This window comes from Melanotaenia boesemani, chromosome 11, assembly GCF_017639745.1.
Source record: "Melanotaenia boesemani isolate fMelBoe1 chromosome 11, fMelBoe1.pri, whole genome shotgun sequence".
NCBI lineage: Eukaryota > Metazoa > Chordata > Actinopteri > Atheriniformes > Melanotaeniidae > Melanotaenia > Melanotaenia boesemani.
The window spans coordinates 35,970,434-35,995,910 of NC_055692.1; the positions used below are offsets into that span (position 1 = coordinate 35,970,434).

Genomic DNA, 25,477 nt, shown 5'->3' on the forward strand with positions numbered 1-25,477 from the left:
CAATACCGTTAGTTCAGCTTCCTTCAGGATGAATCCTGGATCTTTCTGCTCCAGGACATACGAATGTTGGTGTTTTTATAGCATCATTGCTACGGGGGTTTGGGGTAAACGGTATCGAGGCCTAGACCCTGTTTACACCACAATTCCACACAAGATCCCACATTTTTACCTCTCCATAATCTAAATAAATGTATTTAGCAGGGTTATCAAAGTTAACACGGACTCTTTTTAACAGCACATCCAGGTGTGCTTCCAGGAAGTGATGCAGGTTGTGGTTCTGAAGCAGAAACGGGTCTTTTACATGGACAGCTTAGCTTTAAAGCTCTGAAACAGGCTTCTCTGGACCAGACTCAGGTCATTTTATCTACTGTGGATGTGAACCAAGTTATCACCGTAGTACTAATCCCACCAGCTTATTCAGAGAGCCTCCTTTTCCTCTAAAAATGTCCATGATGGAGCTGATAGCTGATAGCTGATCTGGATAAACTGAAAAAGCTGGAAAGGCCACTGGAGCCCTCAGGATACTTACTCCTGTTTATATCTTAGTTTCAAGATGAAGGTGAAGCTGTCAGAGGTGGTGTGAGTGTGTGTGCATCTGTGTGTAAAGTCATGCAACCTCAGGTAAGTAAATATAACATGTAACCAAAGTACAGTACCTTATTCTATAGCTGCGGGTACATAGCTGCTAACAGGAGCTTTAAAAACACGATGAATATCCTGTTATGGTACATTTAGAAATGGATATAAAATATGTGATTAATTACGAGTTAACTCGGGACACTCATACATTAACCATGATTAAATCTTTTGAAAGACTGACCCTAATGTTAACACAACAGTGGTGTGAAGATTCCTCTCTGTGCAGATGTAAAGGGGTCTGGAAGCGATGCAGAGTGCATGCCTGGCCTGTAGAGGGCGGTGAAGTGCAACGACACCCCGGTGTGTGAGAGGCAGATTGATTATCTGGTGCATGTAATTTACGCATCTTTGCTGGCAGCATAAAAGTTGCATGAAAAGTTGGTTTTGAGACCCAATAACTTCAAAGATTCAGCAGCACAGACAGAACACGGAGGTCCGCCATTGTTGTTGTTGTAGTTGTTGGGCTGTTTGGTGATGTAAACATCATCGCCATCGCTGATTTCATTCCAGTTAACAGGCACCATTCACCTTGAGTTTCTAAAAATCTCACCTCTGGGGCCCGTTCTTAAACCTTTGCTGTTGAAGAACAGACTAGTCCACTCGAAACTGTTTCGAGTGGACTAGTGGACAGTGGACTGTCTATGTTGTCTCCATCAGAAAGGTTGCTAGGACATCCCAGTGCAAAACACATTAGCTTTGAGCTAAAATGAGCTAAGCTCAGGTGTTGACCAGTAAAAGCAGAAAGCAGCTCCAGCTTTTATCTCCTCAGGAAATAAAAAAAATACGGTACAGTCCATTTTTATGGTAGGAGCCATTTGAGCATGCTTGAATGTGATTGGCTCAGAATGTGGGGGGCCTGAGCAGCTGGACCATTCTCAGTGAGTGTCTTTATTTATTTATCCCTGTAATGCTAACCGCCATGTTGTGTTTGTGTTGGTCAGGTATCGTGTTGCCCTGGACTCAGACACACTGGTGGAGACCTGGCCCATCAATTGTGAATCTCCAGAGTGTTCAGACTACCTGGCAGTAGTGAGCATCGATGGTCAATATAGACCACAATGCATTGCGGGCAGAAGCTCAACATGAACATGAAGCGAAAAAACATATTTTATTGAACTGATATTCAACAAAGAATAAAATACAACATAAGGAATAAAAATAAAAATATTTACACACAACTTTGGATTGGATTTGGAATGACATCTTGACATGTGTTGTGGTTGCCATGGTGACGGCTGGTAGTCACCTGGTTTGTGGCGAGGAAAAAATAGGCAGCTTCGTGGCCGAATCGCCAAAAGAATGAGTCACTATGTAGTGCAGCTCTATGTAGTGAAGGAGGGAGCATGGTGGACATTCGGACACAGCGTCTGTGTTCACACCGTCTCCAGTCTGTTATTCTTTTCAGTTCAGGATGTTTCTGTTAACAATAGTTTGTAGCCCACCATCATTCCCTTGTTCTGTATGTCCTCTTCCATGCTGGGTGTTGTATTTTCCGATTGTTACTTTGTTTCTTCTTCATTTTTTGCCGGTTGTTGCTATGGTTCTTCTTCTACGTTTCCACGTTTGTCCGTTTCAGAGGACTAGATTGTAGATCGGTTGTGGGACAGCATCGTCATGTGTGTGCTGTTGTGTGATTAGATTATCGGAGCGCACCACACACAGTACGATCAAAACTGTTTAATGCCTGATGTTTTATCTTCAGGTGTGAGGTCTCGAACCGATAAAAAATCATTATGTTCATACCAGGAGGGTTGTGATGATTAACAAAGCTCTGCTACAGCTTCTAATGCAACCAATCACAGAGAAGATTGGTTTGATGAGCTCATCCTTACATCCTTCATAATCATTTACCAATTAAAATTCAATAAACTCTCTTGTTGGGTCTGTTTTTAAAATAAGAAAAGTTTTTTACTATCAAACTTATTTTTGATATTTCAGGTTTTCTTCCAGTCCAGTTACTCCCATCTAGTGGAGCGCTTATGTAATGCAAGCAACCGAGTAGTGCTCTACTGGAAGCTCACCGTTTACAAGCGCTATTACAACTACAGAAGCCACGGAGAGTCATAAATGTGAAAATGTCAACATTTCTCAGAAGTGTCCAGTCAGGTGATGAGGTACAGAATGATAAATATTTCATTCATTCATTCATTTTTTTTTATGGCGATAAGTTACAAGCATGCCCTCCATGTATTTAGTACCAAGCTATGGCTAATACCTAATGTTATCATGTTAAATAGTTTTTTCTGACTTGCAGACTCAGAGATCATCTATTGAAGGGAGAGGTAGAGGGAGTCAAAGCAGGGCAGTGGACCCGCCAGCGCTGCAAGAGGAAGATCTTGGCTGTAAAACTGTGTTTAAAAACATGTATTTCAGCTTATTTATCGAAACAATTATTATCTGAGAGCTATTTACATTAGAATACTTGTGGTTCTAGTGATAAAATCACGACGATAAACTGGTATTACTTTGGTGTATTTTGTATGACTAGGAGGAGGACAACTACCCCCATTGACAAATCAGCCAAAATAAATTATGAAAACATGAGGGAAAGTCAGAAAATACGTCTGAAAGTAACGCACAGTCGCCTACTGGTATGACTTTTTTAAAGAGTAACAAGAACTTAAGGCTGTTGCAACGGAGCTTTTCTACTGTAGGCTAACTAACAAATTAACCGTTTCTGCCGTTTTATATAGCAAGTAACAGTAAATGATCCGACTTAAACGGGAGAATAAAGTAGTTGCTGGACTACCTGCCCTGTTTCTAACATAACGCCAAAATAAACTTTACTGTTTGATGGAATTAACTTACCTATCCAGCAGAAAGCTGGATCCTCTGCAACAGTTTTAAAGTCCCTCTGCTTCATTAATTACCTCCATGGTAAATGCTTCGATGTACACTCCCGGTTATTATTTCTTTTCCTTTCCTTGGCTATTTTTGCCGCCGTCTCGCAGGGAAAAAAGTATGGATGGTCCTCCAATTAAATGTAACCTGGTCATCTTGGCTTGTTGACACCACCACCGCCCCTCCTCATCCGCTGCAAAACAGCGGGGATTCGCAGGTAAACACGTAAGGCCAACAAGTATGTCCCCTTTCAGCTACTGTATTCAAAGATGGCGATGCAACATGGCCGCCTCCCGTTGGGTGTGATGCCACTTTTGTATTTATAAACAAGTCATTTTAAGCTGCAAGAACGCTTTCATTTGGATGCGACTGTGATCAGACTTTAGTAAAATATGTTTCTATGAAACTGATTCTTGATTTTCGCTAACAAAAAAGCAAATAAGCTACACACTGTACCTTTCAATATTTGCTGATTGTACAATTAAGGCTTAACAAAATTCTTTTCATTTTGCAGATATAATAGAATTTGGATGGGTTTTTCAATCACTGAAAAAAATGAATATTTTTAAAAATTAAATGTAAAAAAAATGAGCCAAAGAGGCTGTGTGGCATTAGCGGAAAAGATGGATGCAACCCACGTCCTCAGCTCTGCTGCTCATCCCACACATGCATTTTCCTGACACACATGCCTCCATGTAGGAGGGAAATAATCAGACTTTTAATTAGATTTTTATCAGGAAGCATCAAAACAAAGAAATGATCCATGAAACTTTCTGTGCTATGTTTAGTTTGGGGGTGTGTGACGCAGGTTTCTCCATAAAAAACTGAAAGCCTCCGTAACTGAAGGCTATTTTCTGAGAATAACCCCTTCACTAGTTTGTTGCCTTTCCTTTCAGGTGGTCTCGGGATGACAAGCAGGGGTTAGTTTGGGCCAGGTCGCACATAAACTGCTGCAGCATCATGGGTAATAAACCTTTTTCATGAGTTTTGGTGCTCCATAGATAAAATAATATTCTTAGCATTCTGGAACTAATTGCAGTTACAATTGTATTCTCTCAATGGAATTGGCCAAATTTATTTCAACCGAAAAACGGGCGTAGGGGAGCCCTCTTGTCCTGGCGGAACGTTCGTAGCTGGAAACATGATGGACTCCTGGGGGTGTGGACGGTCATGTGTATGTCGCTTCTTTCTGTTGAGGACATAGAGGACATCTACATATTTGGATCCATGATAACTGGGTTTCTGCTGTTTGGAGCGGGTGGTTTCTTGGTGTATTGCAACATTCGGGCACTGTTGGCGGCCACTGGCAAGCTGCCGGACTTCTGTGCTGGTGTACTAGCTGTGAACTATCAGACTTTGGCGTTGTAGGAGCTTAATCGTACACTGGATGCTATTCTAGCCCAGAATGGCAAGCTGGTTGCGGTTCCAGCTGCTGAGTGACAGTCAGTTTGGCTTTAGAAATAATAGATCAGCATCCTAAACACTGGTTGAGCTGGTGGAAGAAATAACTAAATGTTTTGATACAACGGGATATGCACTTGGAATATTTCTTGATCTGAAGGAAGCATTTGACTCTGACAATTACTACATATGGAGAAAATGGAGAAGTACGGCCTCCGAGGTGTTCTGGACTAGTTAAACAGCTGTTTACATATCCATCCATCCATCCATCCATCCATCCATTTTCTGCTGCTTATCCGGAGTTGGGTCGTGGGGGCAGCTGCCTAAGCAGGGAAACCCAGACTTCCCTCTCCCTGGCCACATTCACCAGCTCATCCGAAGGAATCCCGAGGCGTTCCCAGGCCAGCCAAGAGATGTAGTTCGTCCAGCGGGTCCTAGGTCTTCCTCTTTCCGGTGGGACGTGCCCGGAACACCTCACCAGGGAGGCGTCCAGGAAGCATCCTAACCAGATGCCCGAGCCACCTCATCTGGCTCCTGTCGATGTGGAGGAGCAGCAGCTCTACTCAGAGCCCCTCCCGGATCACCGAGCTTCTCACCCTATCTCTAAGGGAGAGCCAGGCTACCCTGCGGAGAAAACTCATTTCGACCGCTTGTATTCTTGATCTTTTTCTTTCGGTCACTACCCACAGCTCATGACCATAGGTGAGGGTAGGAACGTAGATCAACCGGTAAATCGAGAGCTTTGCCTTTTGGCTCAGCTCCCTCTTCGCCACGACAGACCGATGCAGAGTCCGCATCACTGCAGACGCTGCACCACTCTGCCTGTTGATCTCCCGCTCGATCCTCCCCTCACTCATGAACAAGATCTTGAGATTCTTGAACTCCTCCACTTGGGGCTGGACCTCATTCCTGACCCGGAGAAAGCACTCCACCCTTTCTGGGTGAGGACCATGGTCTCGGATTTGGAGGTGCTGATTCTCATCCCAGCCGCATCACACTCAGCTGCGAATCGCGCCAGTGAAAACTGAAGATCACGGCCCGATGAAGCCAACAGAACCACATCATCTGCAAAGAGCAGAGACCCAATCCTGATGCCATCGGGGTCGGGTGCATTGTGAGCTGGGCGGCTTGCCATCGTAAACGGCAGTGTAAGCAAGAGTCATATCTTGAAATATCCTGATGACTATTGCCGGTGTTTGGACATCAAATATGGCTACAGGCCATATACTCAGTAATCTGACCTCAGATAGAACTGGTATACTGGCAACAGAAATAAACAGATTTGACTTGAGAAGAGTCTTGAAATATCCTGACAGGATGTCTCTAGTACTAGGACGCTCTCCGAATATTGGTCTTAATAATAATAATAATGGATTAGATTTATATAGCGCTTTTCAAGGCACCCAAAGCGCTTTACATTGTGTGAATCCATTATTCATCCACTCCTCACTCATACCTGGTGATGGTAAGCTACGTGGGTAGCCACAGCTGCCCTGGGGCAAGCTGACGGAAACGTGGCTGCCAGTCTGCGCCTACGGCCTCTCCGACCATCACCGACCATTCATCCACACATTCATACACCAGCGATGCCAACACTGGTGTTAACTAGTATTTGATGTCCAGAGTTAATCTGAACAACAATTTCTCTCAATATCAAAGTGGTCCCATGGCCTGTGTGACATGAAATCAGAAACTCATATTAGGAGAATATCCACCATGGAGATCACCATGCACGAGGCATATCTGAGGATGTAAAGGCAAGGATAGCTTTGGATTCTGGGGGTTTTGTGCAGTGTATAAACCCACTGGACACCTCAGTGACTGTCAGCATGCAGAGGAGGAGGAATGAGGAAGGATCAGAGAAGAGTGTGATCCTGCAGATGTGACCACACCTCTACAGAGGCTAGAGGCAGACTAGGGCGGCCCAGAGACCCCAGGCCATCAGCAGCATCCTGGAGCATGAATCCAAGCCACCCCACCACGACGGAGGAACAGGCCCACCAGACAACCACCCGGCGTGGGCCAACACCCACCTCAATGTTCCAGCCAGGGAACCAGAACACGATCAACCACTCCCCACTTCCTCCCTAACCCCCCCTCCCACCTCCACCCACCCCTTACCCCCCTGTATCCTTGCCATAACCCCTCACTCACAGCCTCCCCTGCACCGTACCCACAAACACTCGCTCTCACACGCCCACATCACACTGAACCCTCCCATCTATTTTCATTATTAACATACAGTATGAGCTTTTTCTCATCGGCTGCTCGTCTTTTGTCTCAATTTCCTGCTTTCATCAGTTTGATTTAGTTAAATTTGTTTCATCAGGTCCTAGAAATCTGGCTGAAAGTCTATGGGTGTGTTTTTGAGGTTTACCAGAGGAGCTCAACCACAATGTTTTTACAGGATTCATGTTGTAAGATTTGAAATGAACAAGGTTAATGTGTGTTCTGATTTTGATTTGATTATTATTTGACTTCCAGTTTGATTTGTGTAGGTTTTGAGATTGATGCTTTGAGGATTTCTGTGCGGCGTTCCAACCTCGGAGCGGAAACGCTGCCACTAAATTCGCTTTGACATATGCTGGAGACAGTAGTTAAAGAGGGAGATATTTAAAACATTCAACCCATTCTTTCTGTGTAATAGCAGAGATTAGGAGAGAAACAGGATTTCTGTGATGTTTTGGGAAGTGGCTTTTTAAAACAGGGGTCTTATCATCAGTTCTCCTGCCTTGTAGAGCGGTTGGAGAACAAATCTTGCTCTTTAACAGACAGGAGAGAGGGACTCTGCTGCTCTGCTCAGACTGCTGGTGGTAGGTAAAACACGCACTGCAACCTGCTGCAGAAGCACCAGAACATGTCAGACTGTAGCTGTGTTTTGCAGCCCCAACACTACTGACACTCCCACATGTAAGAAGACTCCTTCAAAGAAACACTCCAGTTATTTTAATCTGGATCTAAATGTTTAAAAGATATTTTGTCTGACATGATTTTAGCCTTCTGTTTCAGCTAGTCCAGATCTTTTTTCATTTATTTACACTTAACTTTCACTTAAAGATGATCTTCCTCTGCATTGAGCTGTGTCTCTATTTCTTTGGGAAGTTGTTCCCACCATAAAACTAACAGATAATGGTTCATATGTGGTCCCTGAGGAATTTTTCTTTTTTAACAGTAGTCAACAGTTTTATGAAAGTTTCTCATTACCCTGAATGGAAATCATGACATCTGACAGTCCTGCATCCTGCTCTCCGCGGCTCCCCATAGCATCAATGTGTGTTGGCTCGCAGCAGAGAAAACCAGAGCATCTGGAAGAGCCTGAACGCCACAGAGTAAATGTCACTGCAGCATTGCCACCTGGTGGCCAGCTCTGGCAGTCACTGTTTCCCTGCATCCCGAGCGCCCTCCATCGGACAAACAGAAGAAAGCAGGTCCTGTCAGCTCCGGATGACTGAGAATCTCCACCAACATGTATCTATAATTCCTTTATTTCCGGATTTCATTTTAGATCTCCATTACAGACCGTTAAACATTTATACTGCACGATAATGGATGTTTTTTTGTTATTTACGTTAGAAAAGTTTACTAGGTCTGCAAGTACTGGATCTATATTGTTTAAAATAGTGTGCTTTTTTATTTATTTATTTAATTAGTAGAAATTTAGAATTAATATTTTCGGTACTCTGAGTTATTTCAAGCCCTTTTTAAAAAAAAGATTTTTCTGATGGACTAGTGCAGGGATCACCCACCTGTTGAGACACTGTCCTGCAGATTTTACATGTTTACCTGCTGCAATACACTTGATTCAAAATATTACTCATTAAGAGGCTGGTGCAGAACTTGACAACAAGCTGTCACTGGGATCAGATGTGACGTGGATCAGGTGTGTTGCAGCAGGACGACATCTAAACCCTGCAGGACAGGTGGTGATCCTGCACTAAAGTGCAACAATTTAGATCCAGGGACAACGCGTGAAAATTAGCCTTTTGGCTAACCCTGGCATATTTACACTGATTTTTATCTTTGTTTCTTAATATGTGCTGTCCCTGTTAAATAAAATAAATGAAAAACATATTGGCCTCCTCTATACATTCAGGAAACAGTGCTATGAACTGCAGTATTAGATCAGAGCTGTTACTGGTAGATAAAAGGTGAATTTTAAATTCCTTGTATATTATAATGCAGTCATCTAAGCAGACGATACAGAGGCATCGTATGGTAAAAATCTCATTAAACCAAGGGGCCGTCCCCACGACCCCGGTTTGCAGGAAAAACACTAAAGTATTTCAGGAAACCACCGTTTCATCCCCACGAAGCAGGAATCAGCCTCCATGAAACCGACCATGTCTGAAGCAGGTACCAGAGTGGATCGGTTTGAGTCCTCCACAGTCTGCGGTACTGTGTGAACAGCGAAGCCGCACATAAGACGTCAATGTGATGAACACGTGCCGACTCCCAATCCACCCTTCCTCAAATCCAACCTTCCCTCAAATCCACCCTTCCTCAAGTTTTTATGTTTTATAGTCAAACATTTTTTAAGAAGAAGCTCAACTTCTTTATTAGTAGAAAAACATGTTTATCTTTTACTTCGCAGTGAATCCTCAGCTATCTTCTCTTCTCTGCTTCCAACGTGAACTTCCTGCACATGCAGTGAGCTTTTATCTGTGCATGCGTTGCTTAGGTCTAGCTTTGGAGTGTTACTCTTTAGCGCCCCCACAGCCTGTGGTATGTACTACAGCGGTGTCGTGGGGATGTTGAAGCCTTTCTACTAGTTTTCACCACCGTTTTTAAACCTGAGCCAGCTTTGGTGCCGTGTGGACACAGCCTAAAAGTGACAAGACTTGACTTGGACTTGAGGTCAATGACGTGAGTCTACTAAAAAAAAAGACTTGTAAACATCTCTGAAGCTGCTGATCAGCTGAGGATCATTTAGAAAATCCCAATAAAATTCTGCTAACATCATGCTAGTTATTTTTTCTAAATTCCGAGCAAGTCAAAGTGCTTCCCTTCGCCAGCTCTTCCCGCAGATGGTACTTCTGACGCTTCGGACGCTTCACCTCTGCTACTCTAAGTTCCTCTTTTGTCAACATTAAAGGTCCCATATTATACACTTTATTCCCAATCTGAGACCATTCATTAATATCTAAATGAAATATTTCCGCCATGGTATGGACAAATCGACCCTCAGTTTGAGTGCAGCGGCTTCTCTTCACCTCCCTCTTTTTAGCAGCTTCAGAAATGTGCCGTTTATGGTGGGCGGAACCCTGGTGGAGCAGCTCAGCTGTTGGCTCCGCCCATCGCATCGCCCGTCATGAGGTGATTGACAGGTTAATATATTTTCAAGCTATCAGACTAATAAGGCCGAAACGATAAAATAACTGCCAGCTCTTACCTCTCCAGCTGTGTCACGGACAGTTGGTATTGAACCTGGCTTCAGCTTCAAACGGTTGGCGAAGCCTGCTTTCCATGCCCCCATGTTGTGGAAACAGTCCTCTTTGAAATGCTGGCCACAGACATGCAAAACCTTTGGAAGTTTTCCGGGTACATTTCCTCCAAAAATAAAATTAATCCACTCAGTCCTCGTGGGTTCAGTGGATGGAAGTAAAAAAACGTTTTCGTGTTCATTTATGCAGCCACAAACAGAACAGTGCTTCTGTCGCTTAGCCATGTCCGCTAACGAGGGTTGCCGAAGAGGGAAAAACACTGGGCGCTAGGTGATTTTTAGAGGGCGGGCTTTGAGAGCCGGTAGACTGGTCCATCGCTCTGTGGGGAGTGGTTATTGTCCCTTATGACGTCATAACGTACACGCTTTCAAACAAGCTCATTTCAGCGCTTACTTCCCTAGAGGTGGAGCAGGGGGGAGAGAGAGCGCCTGAAAGAGTTTCACACTTACGGGTCTCCTACACATGCGGGGGGACCAGTATGACTGTTCCAAAACCATTAAAAAGTGAATTTTGCATAATATGGGACCTTTAAGTTATTAGATATGTAGAAAATCTTTCAAATCAAGATTTAACTAAAATGTGATTATTTCCCCCAACCCTAATCCAGGCCTCTGTGTCTCTTAAACATGCGAGTAGCCTGAGCAACTCTTGTGTTTTATCTGGCGTCTTCCAGCAGAGTTTAAGCTGTACAGGCACGAGGAAACTTTGTGGTGTCATCTCCAGCACCTATCAAGGATTTCAGTTTCCTGTTTTGAGTTGGGACATCCTGCTGCTGCTCCTCCAGCCTGCTGGGATCCTTGCAATATTTGGAGAAAATTTGGGGACCTCTGGACCTGGTCATCAGAAACATCTGCTCACCTTTATCTACCTGTTCCTCGTCTGGGTTAACCTGCACCAGCTAGGCCTCCTCTTTTTCATTTAAACGTTGACCTGGAAAAATGTTTCAGCTACTTTAATTTTGGTGTTTAGATTTTCTGTTATGCATGAAGCAGGAACACTTGTGAGCGACAGTAAGTTATCAGCCAGCACACACTCTGTCTCTGTGTGTGTTATGCTAACACTGTCTGATATTCCATGGGGATATGGACCTGCACGGTCCGTGCCACCCCATGAAATATTTAGTCCGCCCCTGGGTTGCGTTCCGCGGCTCCTCGCTTCATGACTTCAGTCATTTTCAGCAGATTTTCATCATGTTTCAGCGTCATGTTTAACCCCCCCCGCTGCTGCTGCTGCAAATGGACCAGTCCAGAGAGAGAGAGAGAGAGAGAGAGAGAGAGAGAGAGAGAGACTGCTGATAACGTATCCTGGCGCACATGCGCGTGCCCATTCGCTGTATATGTGGTAGTGAGCGCGGACAGGGGCTGCTGGATGTTTCTGACTACCAGGTAAGATGCACCTTCTGTTCTCCACCTAGTGAACGCGACAAGTTTGTGTGTGTGTGTGGCCGCGTGTGTATGTGTGTGCGTTTTGCAGAAAAATGAGCCAAACTAATGTGCTGAGTTCACAGCAAACTGTCAATCTCTCTGCGAGAGAAAGACGCGTCCCAGCTGTTTGTCCGGATCTAAAATTACAGATAAATATTCAGCCACGCGCACGCTGACATGTTAGAGTGCGTGTGACGGAGATTAAATGGTCCGGCTCTCCCCGACCTTGTCCGCGGGACCCTGCGCCGGTACACAGCGCCGCAGTTGGACAGAGGAGCTTCCTCCCCCCGCGGCAGGTGGCTCATTGTTCCCGTGCTGAGAGGACAGGTCGTCAGGTTGCGGAGATGTGATGGGGAGTTATGTAAGAAACTGCTGGAAAGTGAGGAGAGGAGGATGAAGCGGGAGGGAGGATTAAGCAGGGGAGGATGGCCTTATGTAACACTCTCCTCCTCCTCATCCAGCACCACATCTGCCAGCCGGCCTTCATCCTTCTGTCTTCAGTCTCTGTCTCTCAGTGTTTCTGTTTATCAGCTGTTTCTGGCTCGTTTCAGTGCTGCTCTGGTGATCGGCACCAGTTTCCTTTATCTGCTCTGCTGCTGTTGTTCTGGAGCTTCCAGTAAAATCGAAGTATAGAAAATGACCTGTACCCACAGCTGCTGGCTGCTCCAGCTGATGCTGCTGTTTTCCAGCACCACCCTCCTTTTTTCCAGGGAAAAATGACCTGAAAGTCGTTGTTATCAGTTCCTCACCTGTAGTCATTTAGATGAGTTTTTACCTCATTTACTACAAAAACAAACAAAAACAAAACATATCAGGAAATGATTTCTCTTGGTTTAAGGGAAACAGTATTTCCTGGTTCCTGGTCAGAGGATAAAGTTTGGTAAAGCAGACGTTTGGTTTATTGATCGACTGGGAGATGAATCAATAATAGAAATAATAATTAAGTGTTTTCTTCAGTAAATAATAATAGTACCGACTCCACAGCTCCCCATCATGGTCTACGTGAGCTGTGTCAAACACATGATTATGGCAAATGTGTAACAGTGGTTCCCAACCTGGGGTCTGGGTCCCTGAGGCTTTGAACATTCAGAGCTATTGTGGCTCATGTCCACACACCGTCCCTACTTTTGGAAAAAAAAAGTAAGGCTATATGTTCTTAATGGAACTTTGGCTTCATAGGATTCAGCCAGAATAAAGTGTTTATGGTGAGAATCTCACTTTTGAAAGCATTAAACCAGCGTGGTTTCAGCACGGTGTGGGGCAGGGGGTCCACGGCTTTTTGCATGAAGGGGGTCCTCAAGGGAAAACATTGGGAACCACTGATATCATAATGAATTCTGTTCTAAAACTCCAGAACTTCTATCCACCAGCATAAAACCACATTTACTGGGAAATTCCATTTTGCAGAGTCCTTTAGGAGCTGTTTCCAGTCTGAAATCACTGTTTTCTGCCCAGTTACATGGATTTGATTGGACAAAGGCAGGTGTAATTCTACTGGATCACGTGATTAAATGAGGACCAATCTAGGAATTCGGCCAATCAAAGCCCGAGTTACAATGAGATTTAGGTTTCTGCAGGGATCCTCCTGTTAGTATTTTTTTACTTCACTTTTTAATCTACTTCTGGATAAAATAACACCCCAAAGAAACACTCCACCACAGAAGAAGAGCTGGAGATGAGTTTAAAGACAGTAGGACAGAGTTGTGTGTCCCTGATTCCTCAGATGAAAATCACTTAGTTATCTCTTTACTAAAACCTCTGCAACTTTGCTGTTTCACTCATCTCCACGAAGCTTTGACCAGATTATGTCCACATGTTGATTCTTGCTTTTCTGAAGGTTTTTGTCTCCTGCACAAATTTTCAAAGGGGTTATATACTACAAAAAGTTTAAAAAGAGAAAAAGAATATTCATTTCTTTCACATGTTCCATCTTCAATTACTTTTCCACAGCAGCATGATTATCCTTTGTTTTGTTTTTTTTTTTGGGGTGGGGGAGGGTTATTTTCCAGCAGTGGGGCTTCAGAGGTTAAAATAACTGATCATAATGTGACATTCTGCAGTATATTTCAGTTCCAGATACCTGGGATTGAACGTTTTGTGGCTTTTTTGCTCCATTATGATCTGGAAGTTGTAACAAGAGTAAATGTGTAACTGAGGCTAATATAGTTGGAATTTGACTTATTTGTCTCAGGAATGTTAGGATCATAATATTTTCTAAAAGGATATCTCATTAAATGTAAACATCCTGATAAGATTCTTATTGGTACTAAAATATTGTTTCTAGGTTATTATGCTGTTGTGTTACTGGAGACCAGATTGTACTGGATGTGGAACCTGGACTAAGATTTTTATTTTTTTTTGGGGGGGGGGGTTAATAAGCTCTGAGGTAATACAACTGTGGCGCTTTAGCAGTGTTGCCATGGAAACAGCAGAACAACAGAGTGGATTTGTGCAGCAGGTTGAGATTTTAACTGATGTCTGTGGAGTCGGTGTTCAGAGATGTTTCTGCTGGTGGTTGTTGACTGTTGCGGTGAGGTCAGAGGTCGGAGGTCACGGCGTTGTGCTGCTCCTCATGGACCGAGCGAACGCTGTAAACTGTAAATGCTCACTGTGGCCTATTGAAGCTGCTGTAGCTGTGAATAATGACTCTGCTGCCTGTCAGAGCCAGAAAAACCTGCTCTGATGGGAGGGAGGACGCTTGTGTGCCAGAGAGTTCACGCTTGTTTTCACGGATCAGAAGGAGCCTGTTCTGGATATTAATTATATTATTAAACTAATACACACCACATTAGTTCTGAAAACCTGCTCAGAACAACTATGGTGGATTCTTCGGCACCTTCTAAAGACCAGCCAGAGTCAGAAAAGAGTTCCTGTTCTGTGGAAAACGTCCTGCCTTGTTCCAGTACATCAAATATCCCAACCATTTGAACCAGATGACTACAGACCAGTTATCCTAACATCTCACATCATGAAAGTCCTACACAGACTGTGTTTGGCCCACCTCAATATGCAGGTCACCACCTTTCAGGACCCATTACAGTTTGCTTATCCTAATGTACTTGGGGTTGAAGACGCCATCATCTACCTGCTCCAGAGAGCCCTCCCTCATCTGGACCAATCAGGCAGCACTTTGAGGATCATGTTCTCTCATTCCTCAGGTACTTTTAACACAGTTCTCAGGTACTTCTCACTCTGTCAGGTGAGAAGCTCCATATATTACAGGTGGAACCTCTAACACGAAATCAAATCAAATCAAACTTTATTTATAAAGCTCTTTTCATGCTGAAGGCAACACAAAGTGCTTTACATGATTTTAAAAAATTCAAGGATATTCAATTCATGCATATTAAAAACAAAACAAGCCTTTACACACATCAAAATATAATTACATAACAATAAAAACACTCATTAAAATTTTTCACACAGTCGCACCTGTACACACACACACACATACACACACACCTGCATTTATGACTAGCCAACAGACTAGAGTTTGATAGACTGAAAGGTTGTGTGTCTGAGATGGTGGTCAGCAGAGCTGGAGCACCACAAGGGCCTGTTCTCCCACCATTTCTCTTCACACTGTCCACCTCAGACCTCAGCACAACTCTGCATCCTGTCATCTGCAGAAATACTCTGATTACTCTGCAGCTGTGGGTATCAGTGATGGACGAGAAGCTGAGTACAGAGAACTGGCCTGAAACAATCACCTCATCTTTAACAGGAGTAAACAAACACTTTTTACATCCTGGGAGAAGAGGTGGAGGAGGTGGAGGAACACCAGAACCTCAGAGTTCAGCTGGACAGCAGACTGGACTGGAAATGCAAAAGAAGCATCTAGAAGAAGGGACAGAGCAGACTCTCCTTCTGGAGGAAGCTGAGATCCTTTCAGTCTGTGGTGGAGAGTTCACTCTGCTCTGCAGCATCTGCTGGGGCAGCAGAGCTAGAACCAGGGACTGAAAGAAACTGATCCAGAAGTTCAGGTCCTGTTCTGGGTACTGATCTGGATCCTGGAGCTGATTATGCAGAGAAGAATGCAGCTCAATCTGCTGGACATGTTAGAGCATTCTTCATATTCTCCACCTAACACGGGAAGAAAGAACAAAGCGTTCAGTCAGAGGCTTCTTCAGGTGCCCTGCAGGACAGAAAGGTGGCAGAGGTCAACACCCTCTGGAACAAGGCTTTACCATCATTACTATTGTTTTGTTTTAAAGTAAAAATATTACAACATTGCAATTTCTCTCTTAGATAAAGTATTTTTTATCTTATTTCATTTGGTGCACCCACTCAGGACACGGGTAGTGTGGATCATTTTATACACAAACACAGGATGCAGAATAAAAAAATAAAAGTAGCTGACCGTAACATGGCAAATTCATGTTAATTGTAGTAGTTTTTTTTGTTTGTTTCTTTTTTTATATCAATGTTTTTGTGATTCAGTTGAAATCAAAATGTAAAATTGATATATTGCACAGCCCAAATGGGACATAAACCCTCTTCTCTGAAGGAGCTGCACTCCGGACGGCAAGAGTGAGATCAGCTGTCCCATCTGCAAAGTAGCTCAGTCAGAAATAATAAGCCTAATTATCAGAAACTCGGGTCCAACACAGTCTGCAGGAAGCAGAGCGATGGCCTCTCTTCATGTTGCCGGTGAGGTAGTGCTGGAACGGTTCTGAGTAAAGCCCTGAGAGCAGGCTTCCACTGGAAATGGGAGGGGCTTTAACAGGTTTGATTTAGCTGCTTCACCCTCATTTAAATGACCTGCTTCAACATGTTTCTCTCCATGTGAAACAGCAGAAGTTTCTACTTTGACAGGCTGAGTCTCCGTCATGTCCTTCAGCTGAAAGCTGCTGTGACGTCGGTCAGCTTCTCAGCAGCCGTTTGGTCTCACATGTAGCTGAAGTCTCATTTTGTTAGACGATAACGAGCGACTGTGGGACAAACTGGAAAGCCTCTGGAAATGTGTGATTATAGAAAGCTTAGTCCATAAATATTGGAAAAGTGAGTTGAAAATCAGCATTTTCCAGCTCCACTCCAAGTCTTTTCTTTTCTTTGAGTTTTAATGCCAGGATTCATGAAGAAGATCCTCATTTTTTATGCTTGTTGAGAAGTGACATTTCAGGTTGTGAACCAACTCTTTTTCACTTTGAATGCGCCGCTGGTTTCGAACCTAGGCTTGGGAACCAGCACCGTGCCGGTGTCCCGCCAGTGAACGGGTACAGTCTGAGAACATGCTTCTGTCCTAGATGCTGCGGTTAGATGTCGAGCTTTGTTACACCGCGGTCTTCAGGTGAGAAGGGAGAAATGAGCCCTGCCTTCGTGGCCTCTGTCAGAAACATGAACAAACCGTCTTGTTTATCATCACTGTGAGGATCTGTGAAATACTGAGCAGGTGGTTTATGTTAGAAATGACAAACTTTGTTTCTAATCTGTGACCTTTAGATCTTCCTTTAGCTGTAGAATCACATCTGACTGAAGATTTCTGACAAGATCATGAATCGTGACTCATGAATTGTGGTCATTATACACACACGATGACATTTTCCGTTTGGTAGCTCTTGGTATCAAAGAGAATCTATAAAGAGTATAGTAAACATACCGCTCTAACCAGCAAGGAACCATACGTACACCATATAAAGACCTTAGATATGTGCAGTTTTGTAGCTACAACTGTGAAAGCAAGTGTTCATCTCAACCTCTGACAACAGATCATCTTTTGATTGGACTTGATCTTTTGGTTTACAAAACAAAACTTTAAATTTCGTTGGTATTTGGACCATCTGGCCTGGCTCTGAACATGTGTGGATGTTTCCACAGCTCCCAGTCCTGGCTCCTAGTCGTGCACACGCTGTTGCAGGATGATGATGAAATGATCATCACAGCAGAAACCACTTCCTCCCTCAATGTGAGGAATTTTTGGGTTCAGTAACTACAAAGCCCAATGTGGCATCCTGTACTCGTACGGTCCCTGAACGTCTCGCTGTGCTGCGTGGGCGCTCTCCTCTATTTGTGGAAACATGAGTCATCTTCACTCCTGTTATTCAATAGAAACTTTGCTCTGCTCTGACTGGACGGCAGCAGATATAGAAATCAGGTTGGGTATGGAGGATGAGGATGAGGATGCTGGAAACCCGTTGTCATGGTGACCTTATTATAACCAGATATCAGCTGTGTATCATTACAACTGGCTTTTCTTTAACTTTTCATGTGCAGTGACATTCACATACATTTAGTTAGAAGAGAAAAAACAGCTGCATATTTATAAAGAGGAAGTTCAGCCAAGTTCTTATTAAATTAAATCAAATTAATTATATAATCCACATCAATCTACTTCATATAAATAAATTCATTAAAAATGATAAGGAAACAGATCAGACCTTCTCTTTGATTCAATCCTCCATCCTGAGCTGCACGAGGAGAGAGTGGAAAGGAGGTTCCACCAGAACCAGAACAATGAGGGAAAACCTCCATCAGAACCAGAACCAGGAAGAAATTCCTCCATCAGAACCAGAACCACGAAGAAAAACCTCCATCAGAACCAGAACCAGGAAGGAACACGTAAAACACGTAGGGAAGTATGAGGATGCCGACGTATGCTGTTTGAAACGGACGTCGTTTATGTTTAACCGACAGAAATGGACCTTTAGAATGAAAATATTTATATACGTGTTGTTTCACTCTGACTTCCAACATCGTGCATCGTGATCCAAACATAATGGAACATTTCAAAGGAAAAAAAGGGAGTGGAGGTTTTTGGGAGAAAGTTGTTGTTTGAGTTTAGAGAAAAGATAAAGGAGTTGGTGTAAAAGTAAAAGTGGCTTGCAGACTTGTTGTGCTTCAGAGCGAGTTTAATCTCAGGTTGAATCCGGCCTGCTGGTGCAGCAGACGGAGGCCACGGCTCTTATCTCTGAGTACAGCAGGGGGCCAAGGGGGGGGGGGGCGATGCCGTAAGAATGAGGCCGTGGTCAGAGCCAGCAGTGGTGATGGGGGGTGGGGTTATCCTGCTCTGCTGTTGTTTTGTCCACTGGCCGCCAGCGCAGGAATTTTAAGTTGTGCAGCTCTTGTATTTGCTGATACGACAGATGGAGGAGCTTTATTCAGAACACCACCTTCCCCTCTGACCTCATTTCACCATCAGCTTTCTTCTCAAACACCTCCGTTTAACTGCAGCATGCTCCAGATGATCATTTCATCCAGCTCAGAAACAGCCTTGGTAGTCAGGAGTAGGAAGGTGGAGCAATGATGACGAAATGATGGGATACAAAGGATACAGGACAAACTGAGATTGTGCATGGAGAACGCATGAAGGGAAGAGGAAAGGTTGTGACTGAGAAAGCAAGGATGGAGAAAGACAAGAAAAAAGCTTTAAGATGAATGTGAAGTGATAAGGATGAGGAGTAGGGATTAGGAACGGATAAGGAAAGGAGGATATAAAGAAAAAGCTCTACATCAGATCAACACATTCAAATCTGTTTTATCCATCAGGTGTCACCATGACAACAGAAAGAATATCTGGATGGTGCATTGGTTGTAATGATACAATACGAGGAAAAAATACTAGAAAGTAAATATATAAACCAGTCTGTAGCAGCTGAAGCTTTTAATCCCAGTATAACCAGTCTGTAGCAGCAGAAGCTTTTAACCCTAGTATAAACCAGTCTGTAGCAGCTGAAGCTTTTAACCCTAGTATAAACCAGTCTGTAGCAGCAGAAGCTTTTAACCCTAGTATAAACCAGTCTGTAGCAGCTGAAGCTTTTAACCCTAGTATAAACCAGTCTGTAGCAGCTGAAGCTTTTAATCCCAGTATAACCAGTCTGTAGCAGCTGAAGCTTTTAATCCCAGTATAAACCAGTCTGTAGCAGCTGAAGCTTTTAATCCCAGTATGAATCAGTCTGTAGCAGCTGAAGCTTTTAATCCTAGTATAAACCAGTCTGTAGCAGCTGAAGCTTTTAACCCTAGTATAAACCAGTCTGTAGCAGCTGAAGCTTTTAATCCTAGTATAAACCAGTCTGTAGCAGCTGAAGCTTTTAATCCCAGTATGAATCAGTCTGTAGCAGCTGAAGCTTTTAATCCCAGTATAAACCAGTCTGTAGCAGCTGAAGCTTTTAATCCTAGTATAAACCAGTCTGTAGCAGCTGAAGCTTTTAATCCTAGTATAAACCAGTCTGTAGCAGCTGAAGCTTTTAATCCTAGTATAAACCAGTCTGTAGCAGCTGAAGCTTTTAACCCTAGTATAAACCAGTCTGTAGCAGCTGAAGCTTTTAATCCTAGTATAAACCAGTCTGTAGCAGCTGAAGCTTTTAACCCTAGTATAAACCAGTCTGTAGCAGCTGAAGCTTTTAATCCCAGTATAACCAGTCTGTAGCAGCTGAAGCTTTTAATCCCAGTATAAACCAGTCTGTAGCAGCTGAAGCTTTTAATCCCAGTATGAATCAGTCTGTAGCAGCTGAAGCTTTTAATCCTAGTATAAACCAGTCTGTAGCAGCTGAAGCTTTTAACCCTAGTATAAACCAGTCTGTAGCAGCTGAAGCTTTTAACCCTAGTATAAACCAGTCTGTAGCAGCTGAAGCTTTTAATCCTAGTATAAACCAGTCTGTAGCAGCTGAAGCTTTTAATCCTAGTATAAACCAGTCTGTAGCAGCTGAAGCTTTTAATCCCAGTATGACCAGTCTGTAGCAGCTGAAGCTTTTAATCCCAGCATAAACCAGTCTGTAGCAGCTGAAGCTTTTAATCCCAGTATAACCAGTCTGTAGCAGATGAAGCTTTTAATCCCAGTATAACCAGTCTGTAGCAGCTGAAGCTTTTAATCCCAGTATAAACCAGTCTGTAGCAGCTGAACCTTTTAATCCTAGTATAACCAGTCTGTAGCAGGTGAAGCTTTTAATCCCAGTATAAACCAGTCTGTAGCAGCTGAAGCTTTTAATCCCAGTATAACCAGTCTGTAGCAGCTGAAGCTTTTAATCCCAGTATAAACCAGTCTGTAGCAGCTGAAGCTTTTAATCCCAGTATAAACCAGTCTGTAGCAGCTGAAGCTTTTAATCCTAGTATAAACCAGTCTGTAGCAGCTGACGCTTTTAACCCTAGTATAAACCAGTCTGTAGCAGCTGAAGCTTTTAATCCCAGTATAACCAGTCTGTAGCAGCTGCAGCTTTTAATCCCAGTATAAACCAGTCTGTAGCAGCTGAAGCTTTTAATCCTAGTATAAACCAGTCTGTAGTAGCTGAAGCTTTTAACCCTAGTATAAACCAGTCTGTAGCAGCTGAAGCTTTTAACCCTAGTATAAACCAGTCTGTAGCAGCTGAAGCTTTTAATCCTAGTATAAACCAGTCTGTAGCAGCTGAAGATTTTAATCCCAGTGTAACCAGTCTGTAGCAGCTGAAGCTTTTAATCCCAGTATAAACCAGTCTGTAGCAGCTGAAGCTTTTAATCCTAGTATAAACCAGTCTGTAGCAGCTGAAGCTTTTAACCCTAGTATAAACCAGTCTGTAGCAGCTGAAGCTTTTAATCCTAGTATAAACCAGTCTGTAGCAGCTGAAGCTTTTAATCCTAGTATAAACCAGTCTGTAGCAGCTGAAGCTTTTAACCCTAGTATAAACCAGTCTGTAGCAGCTGAAGCTTTTAATCCCAGTATAACCAGTCTGTAGCAGCTGAAGCTTTTAATCCCAGTATAAACCAGTCTGTAGCAACTGAAGCTTTTAATCCTAGTATAAACCAGTCTGTAGCAGCTGAAGATTTTAATCCCAGTATAAACCAGTCTGTAGCAACTGAAGCTTTTAATCCTAGTATAAACCAGTCTGTAGCAGCTGAAGATTTTAATCCTAGTATAAACCAGTCTGTAGCAGCTGAAGCTTTTAATCCCAGTATGAATCAGTCTGTAGCAGCTGAAGCTTTTAATCCCAGTATAACCAGTCTGTAGCAGCTGAAGCTTTTAATCCCAGTATAAACCAGTCTGTAGCAGCTGAAGCTTTTAATCCCAGTATAAACCAGTCTGTAGCAACTGAAGCTTTTAATCCTAGTATAAACCAGTCTGTAGTAGCTGAAGCTTTTAATCCTAGTATAAACCAGTCTGTAGCAGCTGAAGATTTTAATCCCAGTATGAATCAGTCTGTAGCAGCTGAAGCTTTTAATCCCAGTATAAACCAGTCTGTAGCAGCTGAAGATTTTAATCCCAGTATGAATCAGTCTGTAGCAGCTGAAGCTTTTAATCCCAGCATAAACCAGTCTGTAGCAGCTGAAGCTTTTAATCCTAGTATAAACCAGTCTGTAGCAGCTGAAGCTTTTAATCCTAGTATAAACCAGTCTGTAGCAGCTGAAGATTTTAATCCCAGTATGAATCAGTCTGTAGCAGCTGAAGCTTTTAATCCCAGTATAACCAGTCTGTAGCAGCTGAAGCTTTTAACCCTAGTATAAACCAGTCTGTAGCAGCTGAAGCTTTTAATCCCAGTATAACCAGTCTGTAGCAGCTGAAGCTTTTAATCCCAGTATAACCAGTCTGTAGCAGCTGAAGCTTTTAATCCCAGTATAACCAGTCTGTAGCAGCTGAAGCTTTTAATCCCAGTATAAACCAGTCTGTAGCAGCTGAAGCTTTTAATCCCAGTATAACCAGTCTGTAGCAGCTGAAGATTTTAATCCCAGTATAAATCAGTCTGTAGCAGCTGAAGCTTTTAATCCCAGTATAACCAGTCTGTAGCAGCTGAAGCTTTTAATCCCAGTATAACCAGTCTGTAGCAGCTGAAGCTTTTAATCCCAGTATAACCAGTCTGCAGCAACTGAAGCTTTTAATCCCAGTATAACCAGTCTGTAGCAGCTGAAGCTTTTAATCCCAGTATAACCAGTCTGTAGCAACTGAAGCTTTTAATCCTAGTATAAACCAGTCTGTAGCAACTGAAGCTTTTAATCCCAGTATAACCAGTCTGTAGCAGCTGAAGCTTTTAATCCCAGTATAAACCATTCTGTAGCAGCTGAAGCTTTTAATATCAGTATAAACCAGTCTGTAGCAGCTGAAGCTTTTAATCCCAGTATAAACCAGTCTGTAGCAGCTGAAGCTTTTAATCCAAGTATAAACCAGTCTGTAGTAGCTAAAGCTTTTAATCCCAGTATAAACCAGTCTGTAGCAGATGAAGCTTTTAATCCCAGTATAAACCAGTCTGTAGCAACTGAAGCTTTTAATCCCAGTATAAACCATTCTGTAGCAGCTGAAGCTTTTAATATCAGTATAAACCAGTCTGTAGCAGCTGAAGCTTTTAATCCCAGTATAAACCAGTCTGTAGCAGCTGAAGCTTTTAATCCAAGTATAAACCAGTCTGTAGTAGCTAAAGCTTTTAATCCCAGTATAAACCAGTCTGTAGCAGATGAAGCTTTTAATCCCAGTATAAACCAGTCTGTAGCAGATGAAGCTTTTAATCCCAGTATAAACCAGTCTGTAGCAGCTGAAGCTTTTAATCCAAGTATAAACCAGTCTGTAGTAGCTAAAGCTTTTAATCCCAGTATAAACCAGTCTGTAGCAGAAGAAGCTTTTAATCTCAGTATAAACCAGTCTGTAGCAGATTAAGATTTTAATCCCAGTATAAACCAGCCTGTAGCAGTTGACACTTTTAATTCCAGAACCCGGACATCATTCCTGAGGCAGTGTGCAGTCATCTGGACAGAGAATAGAACTCAGGCAGAAACATTCATAGAAGTGTTTTGGAAAGTCCGCCAAGGATCCTGGAGAACTATTCCTGGAAAATCCTTCATGGAACTTAGAGAACTATTCATAATTCCTATTGAACTTAATGAGAGAGCTTCTCGGGTTCAGACTGAAATGAATAAACAATACTGACTTTAAGCTCCTTATAACTGGACTGGCTGGTTCTGACTCAGATACTGGATCTATATTCATGTTTCTATTAATTTAAATAAATGAATTATAATAGAAAACTTCCTTTGCTGCAGCTCTTCTTCCTGTCAATCAGAGCAAACACATTTCCAGACGCAGAGATGACGTCTGCTCCAGCCAATGACAGCAGCTGTTAGGTAACCGGTGGCAGCTGGGTGTGGTCGCCTCGCTGTAGGCTGAGATAAGAGCCAGCAATCGTGCTGGAACTGGTGCTTCTTCTCATTTCATGAGTTCCCAGAAAAGCAACAAGCTTTGGATTTCTGACCAATCAGCTGCCACCTTCAGAGGCTGCAGTTGCATCAGTATTTCACTGTTTCACATGTTAAAATTTCAAATGCTGAAAGATAAATTCCTTCAATATATCAGTCAGGATCTCCAATCACCGTCCAGCCGTCCAGGCTTCAGCTATCTGCAACCTGTCAATCTGTTTACATCTGTTTACATCTGTTTACACCTGTTTACACCTGTTTACATCTGTTTACACCTGTTTACATCTGTTTACACCTGTTTACATTTGTTTACACCTGTTTACATCTGTTTACACCTGTTTACATCTGTTTACACCTGTTTACATTTGTTTACACCTGTTTACATCTGTTTACACCTGTTTACATCTGTTTACATTTGTTTACACCTGTTTACATCTGTTTACACCTGTTTACATCTGTTTACATTTGTTTACACCTGTTTACATCTGTTTACACCTGTTTACATCTGTTTACATCTGTTTACACCTGTTTACATCTGTTTACATTTGTTTACACCTGTTTACACCTGTTCACATCTGTTTACACCTGTTTACATCTGTTTACATCTGTTTACACCTGTTTACATCTGTTTACATCTGTTTACACCTGTTTACATCTGTTTACATCTGTTTACACCTGTTTACATCTGTTTACACCTGTTTACATCTGTTTACATCTGTTTACACCTGTTTACATCTGTTTACACCTGTTTACACCTGTTTACATCTGTTTACACCTGTTTACATCTGTTTACACCTGTTTAACAGTAAGCTGCTGGTAAAACCTGAAAACCTGAAGCTCTGCATTCAGCAGAACTGAACCAGTGATGTCTGACTCTGGCTGTAAGAACATAACAAACATCCGAACCGTGATGTAATGGCAGCATACAATCTGCAAGTCAGCAGTGCGGGTTGTCCTGCTGACAGCCGGATGTCTGGAAGTCTTCATCCTGGAAGGTGTTTTTCTAAAAGTTCCCTTTCACTGCCCCAAAGACTGTGTTTTCATATGTATGAAATGTCAGAATACTTATGTGGGCTGGATTTAACTAGTTTTATCCCTCTTTGTGGAGGATGTGGTTTCTTCTGAAAGTCGGCAGCTCAGCAGGGATTAATGCATGCAGCAGGATGTTTCTGCAGTATGTGCAGAAACTTCCTGCTGTGGGGAGCACGGTGAGGAACGTAAGACCCTGACTGATTCACCGACAAAGACCTTTACTACTGATGAAGGGAAATCCCAAACATCTTAGGGACTAATGGAGCAGAAAGATCTCCATCCCAGCAGTTAAAGCAGCAGTGCTGCAGCTGAAGCCAGAGGATGTTCAGCAGCTGCTGGGAAATGAAGACTTCAGGTCCTCGCTTCATGTGGGAGACGTTCAGTGCAGTAAACATGAAAAATAAATAAGCTGCTGAAACAAGCCTGAAGTGAGGAGCTTTTTTTCTCTCTTTGCTGCTGTTGGACACAAACCTCCTATTTCCAAAACTGTCATTTTTCAAAAATTGAAAACTGTATGGTTTTGTAATAACTGGGCGTAATGTCATCAAACTTTATTGTGTTTTACATCATATTTCTTTGGTTAAATATTTGTAAAACAAAAGACAGACACAA

The 25,477-nt window shown here is 42.8% G+C and overlaps 1 protein-coding gene across 3 annotated transcripts in view; it reads left to right on the forward strand.

Annotated features, from left to right (window-relative positions):
• The first annotated feature begins 11,625 nt into the window (after positions 1–11,625).
• LOC121648971 (dematin-like) overlaps positions 11,626–25,477 on the forward strand; it is a 53,329-nt gene continuing 39,477 nt past the window's right edge. For all 3 annotated transcript variants that reach the window (XM_041999494.1, XM_041999496.1, XM_041999495.1), the window contains exon 1: positions 11,626–11,707. The gene's annotated coding sequence lies outside the window, so the exon portion shown is untranslated. The remainder of the gene's footprint in view (positions 11,708–25,477) is intronic.